Source organism: Numida meleagris, chromosome 2 (assembly GCF_002078875.1).
Source record: "Numida meleagris isolate 19003 breed g44 Domestic line chromosome 2, NumMel1.0, whole genome shotgun sequence".
Taxonomy (NCBI): domain Eukaryota; kingdom Metazoa; phylum Chordata; class Aves; order Galliformes; family Numididae; genus Numida; species Numida meleagris.
This window is the reverse complement of record NC_034410.1, coordinates 123,588,800-123,607,300: the sequence shown is the minus strand read 5'-3', so window position 1 is coordinate 123,607,300 and position 18,501 is coordinate 123,588,800.

Genomic DNA, 18,501 nt, shown 5'->3' with positions numbered 1-18,501 from the left:
CCTAGATGCAATAAATTATCCATGCTGCTAAAAATTGATACAAGACAGAAGTTTGATAGAACTGGCACCCCAGCACAAATGGAAGCGGTGCTTGTCAGGAAAGGACACAGAGATGTGAGTGCTGCAGGCCTACCTTTTATTTGTGTCTCTCTTTGCCTCTTTCTGATTTTTCATGTTTTAAGTGCCAATCTGGCACATTGCCTACAGTGGCATGTAAATGGTGGGAGATGAATGTGGAAGGAGGAAGGCACAAAATGTATAGTCCATAAAGCAATGTGGATGAAGAAACATGAATGTGCATGGTCTACCTTGAATAAATGGTTTCTTTTAGTGTCTGTTCTTCATTGCAGATGTCTCTGTGGAAAACAAACAAACAAACAAAAAAAGAGGAAAGAAAAAAACAAAGAGCGTGGCTTCTACTGAAAAGGATTCACCTAAGAGCACCAGTTCAGATTTGTTCAGTATCATTTCATGCTACACGTGGCCCTGGGTCTTCCCACTGAAACTATTCCATGTTATTAAGGCATAATGAAGGCTTTTATTATGGCTGAGAAAAGTGAAAACAGTTAGGAACCCTTTTAACTGCAGAAACATAGAGGATAGTTTAGCAAAATTTTAATTCATTTCATTGACTGTATGTATTTACTATTGGTTCTGGACAGACAGTTACATCTGTGAAGGTCTCAGTACCCAGGTCACACTTAACCTACCCAAATAGGATAAATATATGGCCCTCAAGCCCTCCATCCATCTCATTTCTTGACCATTCCTGGCAAGACTAAAACTTCTCTGAAGACTCTGCTTTGTGACTGAATTTCTCTGAAATTGCCTAAAGGGCGATTAGAGCTCTTGACCCTCAGAGGTACTGAGTAGCTGTGCCTTTCTCTCACTGTTTTATGTCCTCAGGATTTACAAATGAGCCGTCCTCAAAGCATTATCAGCAGATCTCAGTCTCAACTACCTTTGGAGGAAGGCGTGTCTCTGTTCTCCCCATTTATCCAAGATTTCAGGGGAGAAACTATAGGAGATAGGTTAAGCCAAGCATGAGCAGAACTGATGCTGTCTGTTGGTGGAGTGGATGGCAGGACATACCATCCCTGGCTGTTGGACACTTGTATGAAAGAGACGGGAGCAGAGAAAAAAAGGGTTTTGCTGTGTGCCAAAAGCTGGTATTTTGCCTTTCTTGTTTTCCCTCTTCTGCCCATCTATGGTTAGAGGGCACATATGATTAATGTGGGAAAGCATTTGTGGGAACCACAACAGAAATGAGGAAAGTTAGTCCAGATATCTTGATGCTCTGAAAAAATACTAGTATACAATTTTTTTTTTTTTTTTTTTAAGAAGTAGCTGAAATAATTCTGCCAGTCCCCACTCTTCATCCCTAAGCCTAACAACATCCATATAGCATGAAACACACTGGTGGCAATAGTCACAAGACGGAAAGGTGACTGAAGAACTTAGAAGAGAAGGATGAATATTTGTAAAGGCAGCAAGAAGACTTAGATAATCATTTCATAAATACTGTTACTTGAAAGATGGAGTGGAATTATTATTATGGTATATTAAATCAGAATACAACAGAGGAAAATTGAAGGCCAGATTAATTTGAAAGAGCAAAACATATATGTAGGAAAATAATCTAAATGAGCCCTGTAAAAATCATTAAAAAGGTTTAGATTCTGAATGATAAGATAAATTAAACTCCCGAACTCAATATGAAAGTGTAGCTTCTTGTATACACATTTGGGTTGTTAGTTACATAGCATTTGTTTATTTAATTTACATAGGAAATGTATTTCCACCACAGAAAGACTGTCATATAATTTGATTTTTTGTTTTGTTTTGGTTTTTTTTGTTTTTCATTTTGCACGAGTTTAAAGTTATCTCTTGTTCCATTTCTAGGAAAGATAATTTGATTTGTTTAAATGACATGATTACTGATGTACTTTTTAAATCTGGAGCTAAACTGAAGAGCTGATATGTGATATGTGAATGTAATTTAAGTCAGATCTCTTGAGAGGAACATACTGTAGTCCAACTGTCATTTACAGCTACAGAAAGTAATTGAAAAAGTGCTATTAGATTAGAATTGTATCCTTTTAATCTGCCTCAGCACAGGTGTAGATGGCTGAGAGTTTTTCTAATGATTTAGTAAGGGAGGACTAAGTCTAGTTAAAAATAGAATGTTTCCCCACAAAAATTTCCATTGTATTTTAGAAAAAGCAACCTTCCCTGTGAGAAACAGTGGGCAGGAAGAGAGGCAGAGGACACATGGTGACCACATGTGGGGTTGTCCCAGTCCAGTCCCTCTGTTTGCCCTGCAAAACACACACCATGTCACAGCCACTGGGATCATCCCATCGGCTGAGCACCGTACAGCAAGTACCTGCATGCAGGAGAGGATCCGTGAGTGTCCTGCATTGAAGGAGGGACAGGGAGATTCAAAGAAGAAGAGCTCTTCCAGGCCACCATGGCCTGTATGCATCTCAGCAAACTTGACTGCTACCATTTGCTCTCTTCTGGGAAGAGTAGTACTGTAAGAATTATTTGGAGAGCTTGATAAATTTAGTGATGTGAAAACTGAAGTACTTTTCTTAAAATTCAGTGTTTGTTTTGTTGCTTTGGGAACATAGAGGTGGGATGTTTCCAGGGGTCTAATCTATGCAGAAATAATCCTGCAGGAACAAAGAGAAATGCTCGTATCAGCAAAGGTCCATTTCTTCTGCCAGGCCAGGTCTGGTCATTTCAGTGTGCTCCTTGCTGCTGTGCCCTGCAGAGCAGCCAATGCTCGTCTGGCTTTGAACAAAGCAGTCTGCCCTACAGCCCAGTGATTTCTTTTTCACAAGAGACTTCTAATCCTGAAAAGCAACTTGTCTCATTTTAAACTTACAATGAAACATTCTTCTATCTAATTACTTATTTAAGGTACTACTAGTGTTATTGAACTATGGGTAAAATACACAGTAATCATAACTAAAAGAAAAGAGGTTTGAACCTTAATAAAATAATATTCATTGCAAGTTACTAAACTGCATAGGTAGAAGCAAATATTATACTAACTGGTTTCTCTTAAGACAGTATCTGAATATGTTTAAAAGTCTGTTATTAATTGTAGAAAAATTACAGATGATGTATCTTTTACTGTCATTGACAAAATCTGATATGAGGTGAAGTATTTGACCTATCAGTGAGATCAAACATACTGGATCTAAGTGAATAAGAACTAAGGAACACTGTCAAGGGAGACACTCTTGTGGCCTACAGATCTCTAGAGGGGTGAAGGGGGGAAGGACCCAAGCAGTTGTGTCTGTCAAGGGGAAATACTTGGGCAGAAGCACAGGCAACCTATAGATCAGCTCCTGACTGCACTGCTGGTGTCACAGGCAGAGCTTTGGCTTGTCTTTCCAACTGACCCTCTTCAAGGAACAAAGATTGCTGGGAAGAAACAGGATCCACTCAAAAAAGAGGGGCAAGAGTATCTTTGCCAACAGTTTAAAGCTCAACATGAAGTCACAAGCAAGCAGATGTGATACTGGGGCTGATATTGTTCAACACTGATAGTGTTCAACACCATTTTCAGCACCTTGGGTGACATCCATCAAGTTTGCAGATGACCTCAAACTGGGGAAAATTCGGAAATATTCTGAGGGCATTGAGTGATGAGAAATCTGGCTTCAAATAAACCAAATGTAATGTTCTCCTCATGGAATGGGATAACCCCATGCAATACTCCATGTTGCAGACTGCATAGCTAGGGGCAGCAGCTCTGCAGAGAAAAATCTGCCAGTCTTGGGCAAGAGGTTAAATATAAGTTGGCAGTGAGCCCTTGAGGCAGTGGAATCTAACCACATCCTGGGCTGCATTGGCAAGGATAGGGACAGAAGGTCAAGGGAAATCATCATTCCCTTCTTTTCAACACTTGCAGAAAACACTGTGTTCAGTCTTGAACCCCTAAGTACAAGAGTATCAGTAAGTTGACATTAGTCAAGCAGAAGGTAACTAAAATAGCTGGAAGCTGGAGCACATGTGATATAAAAGGGGAGAGTGGGGATTTGTTTGGTCTAGGGAAGACAAGACAAAGAATGGATCTAATTACTGTCTTCAAATAGCTAAGGAATCTTTGTAGAGAAGATGATGTCAGACTTTTCTCAGAGGCACACAGCCATAGGCAAGACGTAACTGCAGCACATTTTGGCAGGGGAAATGCCACCTGGATATAAGAAAAAGATTTACATAGAAATAATGGTTACGTACAGGGTCAGGCTGTCCAGAGAGCCTGTTGAGATGTCCTTAGAGATTTTCTAAACTCTATTGGACAGTGTCTTGAGTAACTTGACTCAGCTTTAATGTTAGTCTTGCTTTGAGAAGGAGATAGGACAAGCTGACCTCCAGAGGTCCTTTCTGAACTGAATTATTCTGTGATTCACTACCAATTTTTTAAAGGCTTCTCTTTGAACTCTACAGAAAAATCTTCTATGGAGAATAAGCTCCTTCTCCCTAATTTTAACCATGTGAAAAAGAGATTGGGGAATTTAGGGAATGTGAAGTTAAATTGCAGTGTGATCTACAGAACATGGTGTTTGCTTCTGGTTAAGTCAGTGATAGCCAGAAATCATTAAACACGTTGATGTTGTTGTCATTTTGACAGCTGATCAAAGGATGAAAGGAATAAACTATTACCCCACTCCCAGTTTGTTTAAAGGCACCAAGAAACGATGGAGAGACCAGTGCGGGGTGTATTAAATATCTAGTCAAAAACACTGGATTTTGGTTATAGGCATTTCAGGACAAAAGTTTCAAAACAAGTAACTCCCATTGTAATGAGGAAAATCTGTGTACAAAAACAGCTTTTGGACACAAATCACTGTGCTTGTGCCTCTAAGTAACCAATTGCTAATGTAAATCAGGTGCTAGAAGGAACAAGTATTCTGAGTTGTTTATTGTGGAGAGTAAATTTTGTGGATTCAAAATGGCTCCACACAACTCTCTTTGGAAAATCAACCCTCACATTCAACATGGCTTTTTATACTTTGTGGTCTGTGCAATTATACATCTCCTACTGTGTCAGCAAAGCAACTTCTCCAATTAACCCTATTCCATTTCCACTAACCAAAATGGCATTCAAAAATACAGGTGTGCAAAAATCATTACAGGGAATAATGTTTGCACTACCCTTTTAATGGCTGCTTTAAGTTTTATTCTCAGTACATCAATCCACATGAGAACTTTGCAGATGTTAAAAACACATACGCTCTATAAATTAATCTATGCCACTTGAGGGAATTGAAGGAAAGAAAGGAAATTCACATAATTCAGTGTAATGAATTCAGATATCTAGCAGTGTGGCTTTACCACCAGCTTCATTTTCATTTTAAGTGTAGAAGCTGGCAATCAAAGTTAGCACAAAAGTGATAGTCTTTTTATAAATGCACATGCTTTGCTGTTGGATGCTTCTTGACTGATAAGCATGGCTTCTCAAGAGTATTTTCAGAAAGAGCCAAGAGGCAATGCTGAATAGTTCAGATGCAAAAACTGAATAAGAAATGATGCTTCAGGCAAACAAAAGGCTCAGCAATGCTTATTAATTGATTATAAATCATTTTATCTTAGAATAAAGGAAATGATTCTACTTGCAGTTTTAGAAAAAGGGGCCACAGAGCAAGGGGAGGGGTGGTTATGAGTGAGAGGATACATCAAACACGAGCACCTCCATGCTAGCTGTGAGAACATGTCATCATAAGTAAGCAGTGCAAAGAGAGATTTTCGAAAAAAAGCACAAGGGTTTTCTAAGTGGGAAAAGGTTTACTTTGTGTGTTCCAGCAATCACAGACAGTCAATCAAACGACACAAGTAGTGACCCCCACGCACCTCTCTTCATCCATGTGTGGATTACCGAGGAAGCATGTCAGAAAGGATCCATTTAACAACCTCTTGTTTCTAACTGTTCTGGAAATCTTTAGGTCTCTTTAGCCCTGCAGACAGAGACTGGAACCAGATGTTTCTCTGTTTAGCTGGACCAGAATTGTTCCAGCTCAGTTTGAGTTCCCATCAAAAAGGAATTCAGCAGAACAGCTCAGATTCATTTCCAGTGGGAGACAAAAATAGTGGTTCACTGTGGTTTTCTGTTCTTGTACTAGGCTTCTGCATGACTTCGTGTTTCTCTGCCACTCAGGTTGAGTGTAAGGGCTGGCGACTGACCTCTGCAATGAGGAAGGGGAGGACTCTGCTGATGTGACACAAAGTGGATCCTGAAGTGCAGTGTTAGGTCCGTCACAGCTGAACACAGAGGCAGCAATGGGAGCAGCTGGTTTCCAGTATTCACAAGGTGAGTGTTGGCCTTACAGTGGAACAGAAATCTGTGGTCACTTCTGAATGTCAGCTGGTCCTCCCTCCAGCTAGCATCATAGCTTAGTCAGGTTGCTCAGGGTATTTTCCAGTCAAATTTTGAAGTTCTACAGTGACAGATTTCACAGATTCCTTGGGAAGCCAGTCCAGCTTCACATTTTTTCTAAAACTGTCTTTAAATAATTGAAAAAATTCCCAATTCAGAGACAGTGAAAGGAGTCTTAGCACTATAAAAGCTTGGGGAAATGGAGATCTTGTTTCCTGATCAGGATACACCAATCCACTTAGGAGCCTGTTTTTGCAGAAGTTTTTTTTCCACAGATATTTATGCCAAGGGATAGATATCAGTGATGTTACTCTCTTTACTCGGTATTATGCTGGCCAGACCTCTGGATGGTTGGACTAGAGATTTGGAACCCTACTATTTTATGCTAACATGTAGTGCCTTTCAAATCTGTAGTAATGCATGGATGCTGCTGTGGTGGCAGGATAGTACAGCACCTTATCTATTCTAATCTTTTTTTTTCTGAGTATCCTATCTGCAATCATACCTCAGAAATTGCAGACTGGATTTTGAAGACAAATGCATACGTATGCTGGAATAGATGGCACAAGGCAAAACAAACAAAATCAAAAAATGAAAAAAGCAAGAAACAATCCATAATGGGAGAGATGTTTGGACCTGTGAACACAGGGTCCATAGGTGAGCACAGCTCTGTGAGGTTCACAGTTACATAATGTGACCTGAATGGTGCAATTGAGCACCTGTTCTGGACCTGGAGTACTGTGTTCAGCTCTGGGGCCCCCAGTGCAAGAAAGACTTGGACCTGTTGGAGCAGGTAGAGGAGGACCATGAGGACAACCGAAGGACTGGAGTGTCTCTTGTATGAAGACCGGCTGAGAGAGCTGGGGTTGTTCAGCCTGGAGAAGGTCACCTTACAGTGGCCTTCCAGTCCTTAAAGGGGCCTACAGGGATGATGGGGAGGGACTCTTTGACAGGGAGTGCAGTGACAGAACAAGGGGTTATGGTTTTAAACTAAAAGAGGGTAGATTTGGATTAGATATAGAGAAGCAACTATTTACTATGAAGGTGGAACAGGCTGCCCAGAGAAGCTGTGGATGTCCCACCCATGGAATTAAGTGTTCAAGGCAAGATTGAATGAGCAACTTGATCTAGTGGAAAGTATCCCTGCCCATGGTAGACTGGGTTGGAACTAGGTATTCTTTCAGGTCTTCTAACCCATACCTTTCTACAGTTCTATGGTTCTGTGATTCTATGACCTAGTGATGTCCGTCTTGCTTTTGGCTGGCCCAAAAGATTCCACAAGGCATTAATTTTGAACCCTTGGGTAAAAAGTAATGACGTTTAGGAAAGGAGTTGATTAAATTATTATTAAATGGAAATTTGGAAAAGATCTGAATTTTCTTCTGGATAAAGAGAGTGAAAAGCTGAGATTGTTGGTGGGGAATTGCCAACCTGTACTAGTTGACATGGCAGAAAAAATTATAAAGAAATGTTACTCATGTTTTGAGTACATACTGTCCTATATCATAGGTGTTTTTTGATCACTTTCAAGTCATCATCATAAGGAGATGGAAAAAAAGATCATGAAAGCAATAAACTGAAGACCTCTTAGAAGATAGACTTTGAAGCAATGCTGTTATAGCAGTGATTCCTACGTGTGTGCAGTTGTCCTTAGTTATCTTTGGGAATCGCTGCTGAAACAGGAGTACTGATGAAATTTAGTGCTGCCTTGTACCTTAACAGCAGGGAATACTTTGTTCATTAGTAATCAGAAAAGTGTGTTAACAGACTCTCTGTTTTGAATGAGCTTCTACTGCAGAAACAATTGTCAATGTTTGAAAATCCATGTTCCTATTTTAGAAAAGTCCAAACAAGCTTTGAGTATGGGGCTGCCACAAAGGTGAAGACTGGCATATTTAATCTAATATAGTCACCGTGGTTGTCTGTGAGGTATCACCTCTTCAGCCTCCTCCTTAGTTCTGTATTTACTGCATGCCTACTGTCTTTCCTTTGTATAAATCAAGGTACCAGATAGACAACATAAAAATTGCCTACAGCTCCAATAGGCAAAGAGAGTGATGAATCTTTTAGGTTACTAAAGATGATCCAAAAGTTATCATTTTCCTATCCTGCACCATTTGTCTGTTTCCATGCTGTCCCTTATTCTTCATTAATAGTAGAATATAAACTGACTTATCTTTGGCCTCATGTCTTTTTTTTATTTTATCTCCTACTTTGTATCACAGACTTGTTATGAAGACTCATCAAAATCATTGTTGCACCACATTTATACACACTACACTTATTCAGTTTTCTGTTAGCTCATAAATGATGTTTTTTTGTGACTACTTTTATTTTTCCTCATTTGTCATCATGACTCCATCATTCATTCCAACTTTTCATTGTCTTCTTTTTGTCTTGAGAATGACATCTCCCGTGTCCCATAAATATTTTAAATAATATTTTCAAAATATCCATGTAAATAATAACAATAAATTATTACCAGGTTGCTATTTTTGACATGTTTTCTATTTATCACCTTCTGCTTAAACACACAATGAAATTTCATGGTTTAACTCTCACTTGAATATTACAAATAATTCCTGAAGCATAATTTGATTCAATCTCAAAATGCTCATTGAAGGAAGAAATTAAAAATATCTCTATTTTATAAAAATATTAAAATGTAACAAATAGTGTCCATGTGACCTGGCAGCAGCTTGACTTAGAGAGAGGATGCAGAAACCTGAACTCTCAGTGCTGCGCACTGAGTACGCACATTATTAACTGGATGTTTCTCTTTCTATTCATGTTTCTGAGTCTGGAAGGAAGAAATTACCATCTTCCTAACAATGACATCTTTTTCACAGTATGCCATAGGGGCCTTGTAACTATTCAGCCCTCCAATATAGAAGCTGTTTTATCATAGGAGACTAACCTGGCTTTTAATCTTTGCTTATTATGGAATGATATCTGGGTGACTTATGCTATCTAGATGACATCTGTTTGTTCAAACTCTTGCCTCATTTACTCAGCCTACATTATTATGTTAAATGTTCAACTTTCAGATGACAAATTTCTTGGTATTCTCTTTGAACTATACTTTTTATTGATGATATAATGGGAGACCAGTAATTATCCCAGAGCTATTAGGCTTTCAACGAGAACCTATGACTGTGAATAACTATTTCTTAGTTAAAAAGAAGGCTTCACCACAACTGATCAGATACAAAATTGTTCTAGTCAAATAATTTATTAACGAAGATGCTTCAAAGAAAATGTAAGAACCACAATACTGGTTTAAACTCAGACAAGTAGTGTAACATATTCTCAGGGCCAAACTCTGTTTCAAAGCAACTATATTTTTGGCAGAAACATATTTTGGCAAAACTTTGGCAAAAAATTCTGGAAGCCAACTACACATATTGGAATATTGTTAATATTTATTGTTTTTTAATTTCATTCTTCTAAATATCACTGAGATACCTTCAGGATATCACTGGTCTTGTGCAGGGCTCAGGGAAAATATAGAAATGTAAAACAGAAAAGAACTCTCTGAGTCATCACATGATACTTTCCATAAACCAATCATATTTCATGGAATCAGAGAATCATAGAATCGTATGAGTTGGAAGGGATCCTTAATGGCCATCCAACTCCCTGCAATGAACAGGGACACATACAGTTCAATCAGGTTGCCCAGAGCCCCGTCCAGCCTGACCTTGGATGTCTTCAGGGATGGGGCACCCACCACCTCTCCAGGCAACTTGTTCTAGTGCTTCACTAACCTTATGGTAAATTTATTTTCTTATATCCCATTTAAATCTCTCTATTACTTTGAAACCATTTCCCTTTGTCCTGTCACAACATATCTGCTACAGGGCTGGCCCTTTCTTTCTTACAGCCTCCCTTTAGATACTTAAAGGCCACTCTCAGGTCTCCCCAGAACCTTCTTATCTCCAGGCTGAACAGCCCCAGCTCTCTCAGCCTGTCCTTGTAGGGAAGGCGTTCCATCACATTATAAGCCTCTTAAAACTATGTCCATTTTACCCTTTCTTTCCTGCCCCAACTACTTCTATCTGAAGATGGTTCCAGGATCCCAGAGAACTAAAAATCTGTCATCTCTACATCTCCATGTCAGGCCACCTATTCAATCTTTTCTATATTCTTAATTAAATCCTATTTTTAATTGAAGATTATCATTTTTTGCGAACATCTAAATATTTCTAATGTCACCATGAGACAGTGCTAGGGAGTGATATGTCACAGGTAAACTGAGACTAAAGTGTAGTCAAGTATTGACATCCTTCATAACCTAACTTCTTGGGGAATTGATCAGTATTATTTCCAAACACACACAAACACTGATATACGAATATATATTTAACATGGGTGTAAGTACCTTCTGTACTGGAATGGTGCCAGTTAGACTGATTTATTCAGATCCACTATATCTCAGTTCAAGTTTAATCCCAGGGGAAAAATTTTGCCTTTTGTATAATGTCTTTAGATTCCAAGCTTATGTAACTCATGTCCACAGGAAATAGTACAGATTTTCAGTGTCAAACCCTGACTCTGTCATTGATTTTTAAGTAGGATTCTACATTATAATCAATTTTTGACAAGATAAAGATGAAAATATTAATAAAAACATCCCAATTCTCTTTCCACAGAAGCAAACCATTACATTAGCAGAAGTCCATGAAAGTGTTTGCTAAATGCAAATATTTTTCTATGTAATAGGGCTTATCTTTGTCTTTACCTGAGGAAGCATGCAAAGATCATTAGTATGAGGCTAGATGGGATGAGAAATATTTTGATATCAAAACTAATATATCAGAAGATTGAAAGGCTAAACAGCATGAGTCAGATAAAATTTAGAACTGATCTGTCAGCCATTAAGTTATAATCATTTGTAAAACGACCCTAGAGTAAAACACATAAATTGTGTGTAGAAATCCATTAGAAACACAAAGATCAGTCTTAGCTGGCACAAAACTAAGCAATTTCAAAAGTTTTCGGATATTTCAGAATCCCTTTTCTGTGATAAAAAAACAAAAGGGCACTTAAGTCTTCAACAGATCAAATATATTCTTGAAACATTCTCTCCAATATAATTATAGCAGAATATCTCAGTGAAATATAAAATATTATTCTATATACTATGACATGCTCAAGCCTGACCAGAAGTTACCAGAGTCTTTGGATATAAGAGATCCACTGCAGCTCCCATAAAAAGTAACAGAATGAGTTAACTGAAACATCACTACAATAAGAAATACTTGCATACACCCAAACTATGAAAGACTTCCCCCATCATCAAAACAAACTACAAACAGGATTCACAAAGCACCAAAGGATAGCCCAGGAGTCAGGAAATACCATCTTTTTTAATAAAAAATAAAGTTCCACTAAAAATGATAATGAAACCCAAGTCTGATAGCTTGAGGAAAATGTCTGTCTTCTCTGGTCGGAGGAAAAACGATGTATAATTAGCCATAGATGTATTGTTGTATTTTTAAAATGCAAATTTACATTTAAAACACAGATTTGTGTGCAGCCCAGGTAATCCATGATCTACTATCTTAACTGGAACAATTAAACCATTTATATAGCTTTATTAAACGTGATCTAGCTACAATGTAGCCTACCAATTTTTTCTGCATTTTTTTCATTTTATAAATATGTCAAAAATAAAAATTTGTTAGCATGCTTATCTGTAATATTTGATTCTTATACTGTCTTAATTGTTCTTTTAAGAGCAACTTGAAATACATAAACAAATCTTATATGACATTTTAATAATCTATTTCATATCTGAATAAAATTTATTGTTAAATTACTTAGGACTGGAGAAGTGAAAGCAATATCTCCAAGAAAAATCATGAAATACAACAGATACTTATGATCTCTTAAGAAATTAGTAAAATGACAGGTGAAACTAGGAATTTAATCATAAAAATATTGTTGCACAAAAACAGTTTTTAAAAACTATTCCATGTAAAATGGTATTTTAATAATAGTAAAATATAACATGTCAGAACAATATATTGATGTTTAGCTTTAATTTAATTTTTAATAAATTATTAAAATTTCTTAAGCAATGTTTTTACAACAAAAGTACCATGTGTGCACATATCAGTATATGAGCAGTCGCATGCAGTTCTGTGCTCACAGGAGTAATATTAGATATAGTAACAGTGAATTTGACCTCACATAAATTTTAATAGTTTCACAGTAAGTACAAGAACTGAATCAAACACCTTAAAGTTTTGAGTCTCTCTAGTGGTTTGGCTGTACTGAATCAAGCTTTCACTTTCACCTGCAATTATATTCAAATTCACGTGTAGTATTAACATCATCATGGCAAACTATCTGACTAGTTACTTGTCTAATTATTTATGTAAGTATATCTTGAAGTTATGATAAATCTGATTTTGAAACACGGTGTCTCTTTGAGCTGCTCTTTTATCCAAAATGTTTTACATTTATTTTGTGCTTTTGGCAGTGGGTAGAATAAAGCAAGAGAACTAATCTCAACTACAGCTCAGTGATCCTCATGCTTAAGCAGCCCTTTGTCAGTTGGTTGCATGGTCAATCTCCTGAGTTCCAGAATGCTATAGTGGAGAAATACACAACTTCAAGCTGCACAAAATCCAGAGGCCAGACTGTAGGTGGCAATTCCTTGCTTCTGAGATTTAGACTTGTGCGCTTCTAATTGCCACAGAATTTACCTTTCTGTACTAAATCTGCTCAATCACATTTTCAAGTATGAAACGTAACCAAGCAATTGCTTTCAATATGTTTCTCTACAAGGCATAAAATCAAAGAATAACTGTACAGAAAAACAGTAGTAGCTGAAACTTAGGTTAGCTTTAAGGTCTTCAGAAAAGACAGAGATAATACAGCAGTGCATTCAGATGAGACGTATCAGTGGGGAGAGCCAAGGCCAGCTCCGGCAGCAATGATTTCCAGTGCCCCAGCCCAAAAGGCCATCAGGGCCCAGGGAAGTCAACCACTTCCTATGCTGTCAGGTCCCATGAAGAAGAATGAACACGTTTTGTCAATTGTTCTGAAGAGTCTTCCAGTGCAGTAATCAGGTATACAAACTGACTCAGATTAATGGAGCAATGTGGATTTTAGCACAGCCAGATGTATCTAGAGCTGTAAAAAGAAGCAAAATTGTAATGTGTCCTGTTGCTGTTAAGCTACACTGACTTCTATTGTTCCACTTTTAAGGTATTGTTTGTGATATGTTTGTGAGTTATGCCAAAGGCACTTAGATCATAACCTCAGTACAATAACCAGATAGAATAAATAACTGAGGGATATGAACGGAACATCTCTGCTCTATTAAAGGCAGGATTTCTAGTCTGCAGTATACTACAAGTGGTAATAATTACTAAAGAATGCATAACAATAAAAAGACACTATCTTTTAAGCCATAAACCAAGGAGAAAGAGTTACAGTTTAATTAATTTTGTTTTCTTTTAGTAACCCAAATAAGAGCCCATCCCACGCTCTAGGGCTCCTCAACAATAGCTCAGTTGTCATAATGAAGTAAAACAATGGACAGCTCATCCTTCTCCAAAAATAAATGCACAAACAAACAAAGTAATCAAATAAAGTCCCTTCACAGCAGGAAGAATTCTCAAAGCTGAGCTTTCTGCTTAACTCTGCATCTCCTGTTTTCTGAGTGCTTGTATTCTCAGATTTGTACTGAACATGTGTAAACTGCCATGTTAGACAAACAAAATTGTGTGGGGGTCAACATCCACCACAATCCATTTTCTCTAAGTGCTCTCAGAGGGAGTGACTTGGGATCACAGAATTTGCATGAAGAAAACATATTCCTGTGGAAGGGAAGAGTCAGTCCACAAGAACACTCTGGAAAGGCTTGGTATTTTTCATATGTTATTGGTGGATTTCAACATTTTCAAAAGAAAAAAATAAAGCTAGAAAGTTAGCACTGCAAATTGCTGAAAGGAAGCTATAATTGATTAAGTGCAGCTGTGAGAGAAAGATCTGTTTTCTCTTCATGGATCATACTGAGAAAAATTATGGTCGTATTGCTCTCAGAGAGGTAAAATGCCATGGTGGAGTAACATTCCCTGGAGAAGGAGAGGGTAAAGTGTACGTAAAGGAACATAAAGATAAAATAAAGGTGGTAATTATTTCAGGAAAGAAAACATTCTTTTTGAGGGCTGAAAACACATGTAGTATTAACTATAACTGGTAGAGTTAATAGAATACAATAGAATTCCATGGCAATTCAAGGAGAGAAAACAAACCTAAATGAAGTTATAAGATATGGAGGAAAAAAAAAGCCCAAAAACAAAGAGTAAGAAGATCAATATCACAGGAAGGAATTTTGAAGTTTGGTTACTTGTCAAAAAACAGAAGAAAGAAAATGTCTAGCAAAGACCAGGCATTAATGTTCTACATGTGTATCTGCCCAGGAGAAGCAGATATCTATGTCAAACTCTGGCAAGGAGTTTGTGTTGTACTTGTTGTGATGGCATTTCTATGTTTTTCCCAATTGCCTAGAAGCAGTACTGCAATAACTTGTAAATACTAATCAAAAAATCTTCCCTACAAAAACTAATTTTACTAAGGTGGATATATAACTTAGTCAGGATGAAGCAGCCTTGGACTCTCCTTGCTACGTGTCTAATTTAAAGATGCCCAAGACTGAGCTTAATCCAAACTATTAGGAAAGGGACAAAAATATTATTGTGTCTTACAGACAACCCTAAAGTAAGTAGAGCAAATATATTATGAAAAAGGGGCATACAAACTAGAATTGTGTTATGTAATAACAAAATGTCTAATGTTTCTTGTAGTAGAAAACAAAACTCAGATCTCTGAGATGTAAATCCAGATATCTTCTACAGAAATGCTTAACCACGGCAACACAGAAGCCTGGAACATCCTACCATATTTTTCAATGAGGGCATGAATTTAGAGGATGGTGGATAGGTAATAATGTAGGAGCTGTGCTATCAGTACACATTGCGTTTTTCCTTTGGATTGAGGAGATGGACTTTCAGAGGCCTGGAATAGCCACAAGCTCACAGTGGGCCAAAGGCCATTGAATCCATTAATCAAGGAGAGAAACAGGCTGCCTTTCTCCTTCTTTCTTCTTCCACTTTCCCAGCCTCTAATATTTGTTAGGCCATTTCTAATGTTCTAGACTTATAGTGACTGACTGTGATTCAGTTGTTACTAATAGATATTTAAGATCATTACATTGTTTTTGGAAGTGATTGTGTAATAGAGCAATCAGAAATGTGTCTCCTCCAAATGAAGACAAGATGAAAAGTGTTGTCTTCAAAGAGAAAAAAAAGATATGAGTGATCTAATCTTCTCAAGCACAGCTACAGTGCCTCAAGAGAGCAGGAAGAATTTGAGCTGAAATTAGATATTGTCTCCTTCTTTTGGCCAACTTCAGATTTCCATTCCACTGAAATGAGTCAACAGTCAGGGAGGTAGGAGATACTCTAAATAAAATGGGGAATATTACTTCCTTGTTTCTTTTCTTGCTCTCTACTTGCAAGTAAATAGGGAGTACCCTCCTAGAGCTTCATAAGGTCACAGAGGTATAGTGTCTCCAACATTTCTCTCTTTATCACTGAAGCAATGTGTGATCACTCGAGAGATGATTTTTTTTTCATACAGGAGAGTTTCATACTGAATATTGGTTGATGTTTACTGCTTGCTCTTCAGAGAAGGGCATTTCTTTTTTTTTGTATTGTTGACAAGATATAGTGCTGGCATTAATGACTAAGTTCTTTGTCCTATGACTGTAACATTCTTTTGCTGAAATTATTTAGAGGTCTCCTTAGGTAATAGAAAGGAGGTGTTTATTCTTCTACTTATGCCTCTGATTTACTTCTTTTTCTCCTCAGCTCCTATCTTTCCTGTTCTTACTTATTGAATTGTAAACCCTTAGTTCTCTCTTGAGTCCCAGCTGTTTCTAAAAGGGTATTCGTACTTCACAGACTGAGACTCATCCTTACCCCACTCATGTTCAGTCTCTTTAGAAGAAAGTGAACTTCCTCTGGTATAAGCCACATGGAAAGGGTTAGAGCTGAACAATATTTATGTTAGCATGTTGTTGCTTTGACAGAGCCATGCAGAGAAAACTGTTAGGGGCCTTTCTGTTTAAAAGCTCACAGGACTTTGTGGAGGAGAACACAGGAATCTGTGGACTCTCAGTGCTGTGAAGCATTTAGAGCCAAAGCTTGAGGGTGGTCTTTTTGGAAGCCTTGCAACAAAAAGTAAGTTTTCTATTTCCCCTCATTCTTGCCCCATCTGCAGTAAGTCCATGAATAGCATGTTTTGATCAAATGGACAACAGCAGGGATAAGATCAGGAGTTCAGGCAAGCATGGAGTGGGGGAGCTCACAACAAGAGGAGAAAGGCCAAGAGAAATTTCGGCCAAGATCAGAGAAACCTAGAGCTGTGAGAACTGGAGGAGAGGAAAGAATTTGGAAGGAAGTCAAGGGAAATAAAATTTAGAAAGTGAATCAGGCTTCAAAGTTTAACACCAAAGCTCTGAGACCTCTGCTGAGAAAGAGAAGTAGAATTCTGCACAAGATAAAGAAGGGTGAGGTAGGAAATTCTGCCTTTAACATCTTTAATTTCTATTTACAGCTTGACATAAAATTTTCACAGCCATCTCCACATCCCAAAAGCCATTTGCATTGGAGACACTGAAACGTTTCTTGGGGAAAAGGTTGAAAACAACGGTGTTTTAAGAATTATGGATCAGCACTGTCCTTACAAAGAAGTCAGGGTGGTTTCTACACAAGTTTTCTTTCTAACCAAATCATAGAATGGCTTGTGTTGGAAGAGACCTTAAAGATCATCCAGTTCCAATTCCCTTGCGGTGGGCAGGGTTGCCACCCACTAGATCAGGTTGCCAGGGTTCCATCCGACCTGGCATATAATATTTATATGGTTAAGTGTTTTCTGCAAAGAGTCATTAAAATTTTCCATAATTTTCTTTTCCTTTATTTCTAATCAACTCTAATCAACGTTTTTGATCCCCAGCTTATCCCATTATCACTATCCTGCTCTAATTATCTTCCTCACTGCCTAAATTACCATACATGCATTCTTTTTCCCCTCCAGGAGTTGGCTTCTCATACTTTGATCTGCTAATTGGCTTTTTAATCATTTCACTTTGTTTTCTTTTCTTTTTGATACTTAAAAAGGAATTATTGACTGTAATGACCTGAAAGGTACCAGTTTGATAAAACCGACTCCTGAGACCTGAAAATCAGCCCCAGATATACTGATTCCAAGACAAACAATGTGACTGCACGACCAAGAGAGAGAGCATTTCTATATCCAGGCATGTGATTTGGATTCCATTTCTATAGTTTCTTGCCTCACCCTTGATCTCTTGTAATTTAAACACTTATCCATGAAAACCTGGGCTGAGACCGCCATCCCTCTGCAGCCTGTGCACGCCTTTTGCTAGCTGCTGCCTGGACATACTGACCTGAATATGGAACACAATGTAGTAACATATCACTCAAAGCAGTCAATGAAGCTAAACTCCCTGTCTTCTGTCTAAGTATGGTTCAGACTCTTCATCTTCTTACCTTTTATTTCAGTCCTATTTCTCTCCCTTCTTCAGTACTCCTTTAAATTCTGTCTGATCTCCGTGCCAGCTTTTCCTTCCTTTTAATAATTCATGTTAAATTCCACAAAGCTCCAGTTTTCTTATTTTACTGACCCTTGTCATAGACCCCTGACTTTCATTTTACAGTTATGTCTACACATTGTCAAAGCAAGGAGGACCACAGTACATAGGGCTGCGGGCTAAAGATCAAACTAGTCATTGAGCAGAGAAGATCATGATCTTTTGGGTAACATGTACCCATACACACCATCCTGCTGCACCAGCATTTCAGACTCTAATAATCTTCACTTGACATTCCTGGATATGCCTAGTGATGACAGTCTCTGTATATTAAGGCTAGTAAATGTCTCCATTGCAAATCACATTTATGATTTTTTTTAATGTCTTGAAGACTGTCAGAAACAGACATCTGAAGGGTGTGATTTCTTGACAGACTGTTTATGTACTAATGTGTAAAATTTCCCTAAAATCTGCTCTG